The sequence below is a fragment of the Vollenhovia emeryi genome, unplaced genomic scaffold (assembly GCF_000949405.1).
Source record: "Vollenhovia emeryi isolate VEMERY1.0 unplaced genomic scaffold, V.emery_V1.0 DF939139.1, whole genome shotgun sequence".
In the NCBI taxonomy this organism is placed as follows: domain Eukaryota; kingdom Metazoa; phylum Arthropoda; class Insecta; order Hymenoptera; family Formicidae; genus Vollenhovia; species Vollenhovia emeryi.
In genome coordinates, this window is record NW_011967227.1 from 1,245,747 (window position 1) to 1,257,864 (window position 12,118).

Genomic DNA, 12,118 nt, shown 5'->3' on the forward strand with positions numbered 1-12,118 from the left:
AAAAATAGTAAAAACTTGAAAGTTGTAATTACTCTTCTTCAAAATATATTAACAGTTACAGAAAACATATGTTGTGTTCCGAGAAAAAAAATTGTTTTTTAAATTTCGAATAATAAACATTCGGAATTTTAATTGGAAATCTAAGTTCAGTATTTATAAATTGTGGAAATTTATATAAAAAATTGACATAAAAGAATTGCATGCATGCGCGTACGCTTTAAACACGCATCCCCACATTATACTTGAGCGATAGTTTCGAATGTAGCGCGAAACGTCGAGGTCCCGGAAAGCTCGGAGATTTCTAGGGATAAGAGAAAACAAGTGTAACCTACAGATCCACATGTATTCGAGGCGACGAGCTATCTTAAAGTACGGAAATTGAAAAATACACGGAAAGTTTGTCGATGTGACTACGCAAATAACGCATTAGATTCCAAAGCTCGCAACAACTGAAATAAAATATGATTTCAAAACTTGATGTATAAAAAATGTGTGTCTGAAGTGCAGAGAAAATAGAAATTACAATTTAATATCATCAAAATTGTCACAGCTACTTATAAAAAGTATCTGGCAAAAGGCAAAATAAGTCTTACTCGCAGAAACGATCATATTCATTCGGGTTGACAACAGTTCTTTCATAAGGATTTCGTTTTTGCTCCAAGTAATGTGCAAACTAATTATATTTCCTTGCTTTTGTACAAAGACCCGTTTGCAATTTCAAAATTGAGAGATGCAAACACGCGAGTGTTCGACTAACGTTGTTTCCGGCGAAAATCGATATAACGCTCTTTTTTTCCCTCTTTCTACAATCGCGTGTACTATCGTAGGAGGCACAATGAAACGATCACAGAGCCGTGTCTATGGACACTGGCGAAGCGTGAGCGCGATCAAAAACTGAGCGTGCGTTTATGTAAAAAGCTTTAACGTCAGCTTGTTCACGGTAGCTCGTTACACGTTAATCTTTCCGCAGTAAATACGCCTGCTTTTTTTCAGGCCATCCCCTTCCCTTTTCGCTGCAGATCCCCTCCAGCCAGCTACTCGCTTGCCTCTTTATATCCGTGATATTAGCTACGCAGGTCGGTCGCATGGAAAAAATGCTAATTTTCGTTGCAGACCTCACAACCGATCCCCGCAGTTTCCCTCATCCTGGTCCTCCGCGCTGTTTTGCCCACCCGCGCCTGGTGTGGTGGCCGTACGGTATTACGCCGCCTCTTTATAACGGAATATCTAATACGCTTGTTCTCAACCTGGATACCGGAAGAGGATGAGAGAGAGAGAGAGAGAGAGAGGGGGGGGGGGATATGACAAAAGAGGCAAAAAAGGGGGAGAGACGACGATGGGGATGGTTTATAAATAACGCGAAGTGCCTTAATATCGAAAACAGCTCGGCCTTTCCGAAAAGCGATGACAAGGCATCCGTTACGTGCGTGGCACCAGATGCGCCCATCTTATTACGTATGAATGAAATTGCCCCCGCGCTTTTGTAATACGCGCCGGTGGCGTAAAGCGCAAGTCTCGGCGATTCAATTTTTAAAATTCCATTTCGTTTGCTATAGATGCGTACGTGTGTACAGGTATGAATATGTGCGTGACTGTATGCCGCGGAAGCGCAAACGGCTCGAGAGAGAGAGAGAACAAAAGCGACGTGTGTCCCTCAAAGGCCGAATATTTCCGAAGTCACACGCATTTCCGATTACACGCGCATTATTGCACGCATTCTATCTTCCAATTCGTATTCCGACTCGTATCAATTAGCGATATTGGGGCTCATGATTGAACGTTATGATTGAACTTTGAACTCAAAACCCCATAAATGTAATATTTATTTACAATACTATTATGCTATTATACAATACTATTATACATCTCATTCGTTTGCTCATTAAATCAATTAAATTGGTAAATTACATTAAATTACATTTTGCAAACATATAATAATAATAGAAATACGTCAGTTATCTTCTTGGTTACTTCAGAACACAATGCTTTTACAACATTTGCAGGTACGCGAAAGTTGCACTGACCGTTTACACAAGAAATTCCCTCTCTCTCTCTCCTCTCCCCCCTCTCTTTCATTACTTTCAACTGTGCAACGAGTGCAACGAAGCAAAGCAAACTAACCGGGCGAGAGCGTTGACTATTGTAGACTATTGTAAGCGAATTACCAACTAAAGTTGTTACGAGAACAAAGGACAAAAATGCATGGACCGGGCGTCAATTACAATCGGGCTTAAATTCTGAGAATCTTTGCTAGCAAAAAAGCTACTCCCCAATTTAACTCGGCCGTTTCATAAATTAGAGACCGTAACTCGGCCACGTTCTTCTGCAACGCACTCGGCGAGCGGGCCTCTTAAATCTGCGTCGCGCCTCAAGATTTACGCCTTGCGTGTACGTCGCGCGAGCGAGCTAATCGCTCGTCGACAAACGTGCCGGCGCATTTCCCCGTGAAATAGTGCAACGCGATGATGCATTATCGAGCGGGCGGCGTTTTCTCTGCTTCGACTACTTAATGGTAGAACGCCGTTCGCGCTCGATCTTTCATGCGTGTTCCGTGTTACCGTGGCGAAACGTACTTCCTCGCGTTAAGATACGTGAATTAATTATCGCATCGTACATTTGCAAAGGAGGCTGCCAAAATCGCATGAAGAGTCGACACTCTAAATGATTTTGGTGAAGATGTGCAAATAACTAAAATGAGTAGTATTTTGTTTCAAGCTTACTTCAATTAATGTTAAGCTGGAGAACTTAGAATCGAGTGCATTTGTGTAACTACTTGCATAATATTCTTTTAAAATTTTAACTCAAGCCATTGATAAGAAATATAGGTATAATAATTATAATCAAAATTTAAAGAATATATACATATTTGTGTGTGTGTGTGGTGAAGAGCAGAATTAAGAATTTTGATATTTCTTTATATAATATTTATATAGTATTTTCTGGAGGACAGAAATTATAAATACATGGACAAATAAAACATTTCATAATATTTATTCCAATTAATATTTTTACTAGTTTATGACATTCATAAAAGTTTATTGATTGTAAACGAATATTGAAAAATTGATAAATCCTTTTATATTATATTCCATTTTTTATGAAACATATGACGGCATATTATTGGAATTTGAACCATAGAATCGCAAATAAATAAGAAATATCTTGTCAAATGCAATAAACTCCTCTTTGATCTACATGAAAATAACAAATAATTAAATTAACAACAAACTAAAAACTATTTCAGTATGCAAAAATGATTTTTATAATAAACTCAACACTGACTGTATTGCAGTTATTGCTAATCAACATTGATTACTAGATTTATGTGTAGTTCAAAGCTTTGGAAAAAAATTCGGAAAAATCACGGTTTATAACATAAAAACAATTTTAGGAATCTTTAAGAATCTTTTTTATTCTATGATCAGTCATAATTTTATAAATTTCTTTTGCATAATTTACAATCCAAATTAATTATGTATTTTTTGCTTATTTATCCATGTGTGAAAAATAAATTTGCTAAATGTTTGAATAAAATAATGTCAAAAATATGGGAATATTTAAGATTGGAATTTTATCTTCATTCCCACGTGATGCGGAACATTAATTTAATTTTACTTATATGGATTGTTAAAAAATCTTAATGTGCACAAGAGGGTGAAACTTTGCAAATAAACACGTCCTGCGTGCGACACGAACCGCTCTTCGTACAGGCGTATAAATATCCCCACGTTGAAGAAAGTTGTGGCGTGATCCGGTGTGATTTCTTTCGGCGGGAAGTTAACGTTCGCCGGAAATTACAAGCGACTTTATCCGATATATCACCACGGCCGGCACCGCGGCATGCTTCGGGTAAATAATAAAAATACATTATTCAACTCCCAACTTTATAACGAAGTGCTCCGAAGTTAGCGCGGCGTTTCGCTTTACTCCGACTCAGTCACTTTGCCTCTTTGTAAGCGACTTAACCAAGTTTTTGCAAACTATCCGTCGCCGCGTCGGCGTCACCCTCTTTACGCCCTCGCCACCCCCTTCACGCCCCTCGCGAAACACCGCGAGTCGTTTCACGCACATTGCCCGCGCGAAATATACTCTCTCGAGCTCATTTCCGCGATGCTTACCTTAGCGCTGCGGGGCGACGATGGGAACGACGAAGCCTTGGTCCGAATCCAGCAGCTACGTGCCACGCCGCGCAGTCCGATGCACTGGATACACTGCACACGCGATCACAGACTCGAAACCCGCGAACGAAGAAATCGCGATGAGAAGAATCACAAATTCGAAATGCGCACTCACTTTTAGCTGAAGGACGATAAGGCTTTTGTCAAACGCGGTTGATAAGACGAACGAACAAACGAACAGCAACGGTCGGACACTGTAACAGAAAAAAAGAAACAACTGTTACGAAGATAAGAAAGACTGCTTTCTTTTTGACGACAACGATTGATAAATTTTATCCAACTATTGATTCCGTGTCAAATTTAAATAATTTTATTAAACCACTTGTGAGCTTTGAAGTTCAGATTTCAACTTTGGTAACAAAATATTTTTTACTTCTCTAGTCCCATAATAATTGTTAAACAAATATACTATATATTACGTACGTATATTTATTTAATTATTTGTATATATTAAAATAAAAACTGTATCGGCTTATGTATATACAAAATTCCAGCAAAAACTTTCTCCTCCCCTTTCCTCCGCTCCTTTTCTTTTCTTCGCGATTCACAGGGCTCTTTACAGAGTTGTAGATTAATTACTAATTCAAGTATAAAAATGCTTTCAGTGGAACGCAACATAAAGGTTCTTATACCTAGCTTGATTCAATCTAGTATATAGTGTTTGACTCGATATCGTTGTCGTACATCTCTATGATAAAAGGAACAATGCTGCGCATCCCGCTCTGTTCCCAAGCAACAGCGCTGTCGTCTCGGCCAATACGCTACCGCCGAGCGGAATGATAAGAGCAAATTTAATAAAATCATTCCAGGCAGAGGGGGAGGGTGGGCGGAAAAGGCCATACCAGCCTCTGTGTCTCTGATACTACTCGCGGCGCTCGGAGAGGGACGTCTTCTCGAGATGAAACACGGCGGAAGAAAGAAAGGGCTTGTATACCATCGAAGAGGGTCGTCCGCCCTCTGTCCCGTTGCAGGTGGCTAAATTTCGCGAGAATTCCACGAACGAAGATTGCAATAAGAGCCGGGGCAACTAGTGAATTTTTCATGCCGGCGAGCCGAGGCTACGGCAAGAAGCAGCGGTAGCTTGCAGTCATGTATTTTTTATGTACATTCTATTTTTGCTTTCCTCCCCCTAACCCCCTCCCTCCCCACCGTCGACCTTCTACATCATTCTTCCTTCTACTACCTTCCGTTTTCCGCCCTCTTTACTATTACCCCCGTCCCCTCCTGCTCTCTCCTCTTGGCTGCGATCTTGGCTGTCCTCTAACCGTCTTCCTCTCGCTCACGAAACTTGGGGCATCGAAGGTAAAGGAAATTTAATTTAGAGCGCCCGAGGAGGAAAAACGGAGAACCGGTGAGAATCGTGGAGATGCAAAAATAAAGTTGTAAGGTCAAGCCAAGTTCTTTTATAACCGGTTGATTAAATTGCGAAAGAATAATTCGAGAAGGAATGGCAGTGAATAGTCTTCAGCGCGAACGACGCAGGCGGCACGCGGCCGTTTGCAGATCGGCGGAACTTTTCTAAACGAGCTTTCCCCCCCCTGCTTCGTTTCGTGCCGGATAAACTCTCGTAATCGAAACACTTTAACATTCCTAAACATAATAAAATCTCGCGATAACAAACGAAGAGTAATAGGAATATAAGAAATTTTCAAGATGATAAGAATTTATTTTCTTTCCGATAAATGCTTCACGGATAATTTCAAGTAACAAGATTCTGTTGTCAAATTTAAGCTTCAATACAACCTTCTGTGATTAAGTTTTACTTGGACATATATTTTTAGGTAAATGCATCATTTGTCATACACATTGTATAAATGATTTGCTACGACAATTTGCACATTATCGACTTTAGTCAACTAACAGCTCTAAAATTATTTCAACTCCTATGCAGCACATCCTGGATAAGTAACATCGACATTGTTACGGCGCAGACACGGGCACAAACAGGTGTTTAAAAAAGGGTTGAAACGGAAAGCTCAAAAATACGTAGAAAAACGAGCAAAACGGTGAAGGTGGAAGGATAGAATTGAAGGGAGATAGGATCTGTGAATATTTCAGGCGTGCTAGGAGGGCGTGGGGGAACGGGTAGAGAGAGAGGATATTTTTCGAGGCGCCTCCGTAATTGGCGAGTTGAATCATTGATTAGCCGGCAGGCAGACGGCTTATGCCGGGCCTCTGCCACACCACCACCTCTGCCATCCCCCTATCTTCCCGTTGAACCGAGTGCCAGTCGGTGCGGAGGGTAAGACCTAATGTAGCCTAAGATATTACTCTGCCAGATTAAAACTCGCCGAGTGGCAGAAACGGCCGTCCTCGTAATAATGCAGAAATTTAATTAGTCCGCCGACAACGTGTTTTCACACTTTCGCCATTCCGACGCGGACTTCTCCGGCCGAGCGAGCCCAATCGCGTAACAATTTTGTTAAATGATAATGAATCCGCTTGGCAAGCATCGCCTTCACTCCTTATTGCATCGGCTACGACGTTTTAACTTCCTTTTTTTTCAGAAGACAACAGAAATTTAGATATAAAGTGATAATTGTTCCGTTTGAGGCACATGTTCGCGTAAACGACTGATTAAGTTAAGGACAGTTTTAACCATGACAGCATTTTATAATGAGTATTTCTTTATAACATGGAAACGATATAACGCTTCTGCAACTTTCTTTTAATCGCAGGAAAATAAAAAATGCCGTGGCAAAGCAAACGTGGACTATCTATTAACTAACAGATCTCTTCGTGGCAAGTGATACATTAATTGATTTCTCAAGAAAGCTTACGAGGCAAAACGTCACGATGCTAACCTTGTAATCGCTCCGAGTACGATAACGAATTTGATAACGTTAAAATCCCGGAACTCGATAACCACGTTATTCCAACGCGCGGTTCTTGCGGTCCCCAGTCGAGCCGCGAAAATATTATGTTACACCTCCGAGGAATCGGGGAAAAGTTTCGCGAGCGGCAGTGGCGGCGGCGAGCAAAATAAGATCCGGAAGAAAGTGGAGAGGCTGGTCGTGGCGTTCAAACGAGTTGCCAAGAAGTTTCATCGAAGAATGGAAACTCTCGTCGCCCATCGTCGAGCGGCGGGGGGCCTCTACCAACCCTCTTCTTCTCTCGACTTCATCCCTTCGTACAACCCAACCGCAACCCTTCGCCCGGCGCAACAATCCGCAACGCCCCTTCGCGGCCTCCAATCGGACCGAAGTGCCACGAAATAAAACTTGTTTTCGACAGGCTGGGAATTTCATTTGCCTCCACCGTGCGTGTTCCCGCAAACGCACCAAGGACACGTCCGAGTCGCGATTCAATCAGATCGATCGGCCGTGTCTGATAGCGGATGTGAGCAGAACGTGTTGGAGAACATTGCAACAAGAGCCCCGACTGCTCTTTTGGGGAATTATTTTATAGAATTACAAACGTAAGCAAGTAACTGTAACGACGAGGGGGACCGTCGAAAGGTCTTATGAAAAGATGACATTATCACACATTGAATTGTGAATAAGTCAACGGTATCGAATTGACAGAATTGTATCATCTCGGCGTATTCGAATTTTAAAATACCTTGCTAATGGTACTTAGCATTTCTTTCATCAGATTTTGTTTAGATTTAAATTGATATTGTTCATATTGATAAATGCTGCTAAATACGGACAAACAAGTGGCACTTAAATGATCGGCATGGAAACATTCAAAGTCTTAAATATGTAATAAAGTATATAAAGCCAGGCAAATTAAAAGTCATTAATTTAATTAACATAAACTTTCGTCATCGTATTCAAAATATCCAAACTTTTCTAACAATTTATCTGCGCTGTCATTTCTTTCTCTCGCTCTTCGAAAATTCATTAATATTCTATATTGTATAATAATATTTTATAAAGGGACAAAAATTTGAATTTAATATTTATTTTATCAGTTATAATTGTCTAATTATTATATTAAATTTAGTTTTTATTTTAAACAAGTTAAAAGATGCGAATAAAAGTCAATTTTGTACGTTTCTCGATATTTTTCAAGCAAATGAAAATATTGAAATTATTTAGACTAATTATTTTATTCTAATCCTTTCTAAAGAAATATTGTATTTATATAAATGCTAGTTTAAAAAACACTATTCGTCGCATATACGCGCGTATTTTATTTTTTATTTATATAATTGTCTGCAAAATGGTTTGATCGACAGCACCAATTTGAATGCCCATTGTTATATTCTGCCTAAATTAGTTTTGATAAAAGCAAGCATAGAATATGTGCGCGTGTGTGTAGTAGTTTATCGACACACCTATCAAATCAGAATATTTAAAAAATAACTATTCTCATACGCTATTACGTTTAATACTAGACAACGTTAGAACATTTCGATTTTTACCAGAGTTTAGCTTAAATTTTGCCTATTGATAACATTTACGTGCATTTACGCGATAGAGAGAAATGAAAGCTAGAACGATATAATTGTACGCTCAGTGCGGCTAAATATCTCAGTCGTTATGCGTCAAATTAACTGTCTACGTCAAATTCTATAGTACGATACTAATGGCACTGTAACGCCAAATGAATTATTCAGAGATTCTACTAATATCGCGATATCGAACTAGTAAGCCGGCTAGCCCGTAGTCTCTTGAGATTTAGAGATTTTGTATTAACTCGCTCTCTAACGCAACGTTGTTCGCCAATTACGCAAATATTTAATGACAAGTTCGCTAGGAAGAAGCTAATTCACGTCGATCAAGCGCGACATCAATAACGCCGGCCAATCATTAATCCATTGTTCACGGAGGTGAATTTTGCATTGTAGTTGACGACTGATGGCTAACCACGCTCGCATCATCGAGCTCCTTTTATAATCAAGAATAACGTGGTCGCGAGAAAGCTTTTAGAAGAATTAAAAAAATATTAAAAATTAAAAATGGCCTGGAGATATAGAGACATAAGGATGAATAAAAATAATAGACAAACTAAGATATGTACGTGTGTGTATGTGGAGATAATACGGAGAATATATTAAAATGCAGTACACTCCTTAGAAGTCAATTTCTTTTTAAAATTTTAAGGACAGCACTCTTGTTCTCTAGTTATTTTGCACATTGAGAGGGTTTTCTGCCATTGTTTCAATTTATTCACAACAAGCGATCAATTCTAAACTTGATATTTTAAAAGCAACAAATTCAAACATCCCTGTACTAAATTTCAGCGAGCAACGAATTATTTTCTATTACAGTAGCTTACTCTTGTAACTTAGCACGCTGAGAGATTCTCCGCTATTTATTTAAAATTATTTGCCAACAAGAACTTTGGATATCTCGGGAGTAACAAATTAGCAACTAATCCATATTATAATCTGTATAATTGTTATTACAATTTTGCTGTTATGTTATGAATTGTTCCGCTAATTCAATCCTTCTCTAGCGGAGCATAATGTTTTAAAGACACTTACAAAACAACAATTTTTTATAGCAACTTTTTCCCGACAAATGAGCAACAAATAAAATATTAGTTAGAATTGTTTCTGCTTATTTGGTTCCACTAACTTATAAGACGTTTCTAGACTAATTAAACTAACTCGACTTTTACGGTGATAGCGGTGAACCAGAACGATGGACGAAGGCACGAGGTTGATTGATGAAAATAAAAATCAATTGGCTTGAGAACCTCTCGACTCAGAGTAGAGAGAAATTAAGCGGATTTCGAATGCAATTAGTCTGAAACTAATTTAGAGTATCTAGACCATCCCGCTGAATAGTCAATAATACTCTATTTTTTTTATTATCTAACGGTTTAAAGTATTAAAAGGCCAATTATTTTATTATAATGCCAGTCGATAATATTAGCTTCACCAATTACGTCTTACCAGCAATGCCAGACATTTTTATTTTTAAAAAAGACATTCAAGATAATAAGAGCCAAGCAATATTGAATTTAATTTCGTCTGATATTCATATTTCATTCTTCAAAAAAAAGAGATATTTTAATTTTTATCTGCTGAAGATTTTAATTTAATAATATAGTTATAATAAAATAAAATTATAAAATATAATAAATTTTTGTATTTGCTTTACTTAACAGTTTTACTTTTTACAGCTAAAATTAATTTTCTCCCTAATTTGTCTTCTTTCAAAATGCACCTTTTAGATAGTTTGAAATGTTAACACATTTAATGTCCATCAAGTGACATGTCGTTCATAAACATTACGTACGTGTTTAAGACGTGTATAATTGTGAAATAAAGTTTGTTTGCGATTTATTCTTACTGCACGATTGAAATAAATAGAGATTGCAAATGCCTCATTAGTGTTACTAGTACAGAATATTGCATTCGCGAAAGAGGAATTAACTTGATTGCCACGAAATTCATCGAGGCATACCATTCAGCGAGAGCGGAAGATTCACCAAATTGGAGTCGCGCATCAAAGCGTTAAAAGCTTAAGACGCGCGACGCATTGTTGACTGCAGCCACGAAGCTTGACTTAAATGATCCGCTAATTAGACGCTAGAAATAACGTGAATGCTAGGATTATTGAACTGCCAACATTTCAACGCAGAGCGAATATCATACGCAAGATATAGCACGTGAATTAATATCTCTACCCACTAATACTGTTAAAAGGATATCATAAAAATATTTAAAACATTTGTGTTATTACAATATAACAATTGATGTGTAATATATGAACCGCTACTGATTTTTCTCTCGGTGCAAAATAAATCTTAACCAATCTTAATTTATTATTAAAAATTAAAAAGTATATTCAAATTAAATACTATAAATGACGTTAATGATAACATATTATCATTGTAATGTGATTTATATTAATGGATAGAAAAAATATTTAATATATTATATTTTAAATATTTTAGTTGCGAGGAGTGTTACAACGTGCGCGTAAAGCGATTAAGATTGAAATCTGTTAATATCTTTAATGGGGATTCATCTTTCTTTTTACTCGTTCAGTGTCATTTGTTTTATATTTTAACGACGGTCTTTCCCGGCTATTATTCGTAAGAGATTCGCAAAGCTAAAACCGGGGAGATAAATGCACGTATTCGTCCGCCGCATGGTTGGATAACAACGGCGAGAACGCAACGGTAATTAGTGGTGCACAATTCAGCGCACGGACGCTCCACACAAAACGACCCGTAATTTTATTCAGGTTGAAGTGATTAACGCTCGGTGACGCGTGGAATCGGCATCATTTTGCGAACCAACTGTGCATAATGCCGAAATCGATAAACGCGCATTTAATCTATTGAAATAGTAACTTTGTAATATGTATTTCGGTCTTTGAACTATTAATAATAGCGCATACGTATAATGGCAAAATTTGGAAATTACTACAATAGAAATCGATTAAGTTGACATTGCGCTACTATACTCTCTCTCGTGTCTCTCTTGTTTCATTAAATGGAGTTTTTAATTTTGTATAAAAACTACAATAACGGGAGGGAGAGAGAGAGAGAGACCGCTGCCTTTAATATTGATTTTATAATATTTACTTATAAAAATGACAAGTGACTTAGTTTTTAGAATTATAATGTAAAAAGAGATTTAGTGTTTAAGAAATGATGTTATACATGTTGAGAAAAACTATGTAACTGGATTGAGGTGGCAAATGTAACGTTTTGCAGTAATAATTAAAATACGTCAGTAAAATGCATGTACGTGGAAATGGTATTTTCTCATGAAAAGCGAAACGTTTAAACGCTTGTTGCTACAAATGCGCCCGAATGTCGAAGCCGAGTGAGAAAAATACCATGTTTTTTCGATTTACGTATGACTCGCACTTTCCAAGACAAAGACGAATGACCGCGAGAAGTTCAGCCGAAGATTTCAATTGGAATCACGTTTCTTGTTGGGCGTACCTTGTCATGAACAACCACCAGCCCTCTCTGCTTTTCGATGCAGAAGCGATGATGCGAACTACACGCTCCTCCCCGCGGACCGA

The 12,118-nt window shown here is 38.1% G+C and overlaps 1 long non-coding RNA gene across 1 annotated transcript in view; it reads right to left on the reverse strand.

Annotated features, from left to right (window-relative positions):
- Positions 1 to 12,118, reverse strand: part of LOC105567261 — a 122,741-nt gene that overhangs the window by 39,467 nt on the left and 71,156 nt on the right. The window contains exon 3 of the long non-coding RNA XR_001009340.1: positions 4,119 to 4,372. This is a non-coding gene — a long non-coding RNA (uncharacterized LOC105567261). The remainder of the gene's footprint in view (positions 1 to 4,118; positions 4,373 to 12,118) is intronic.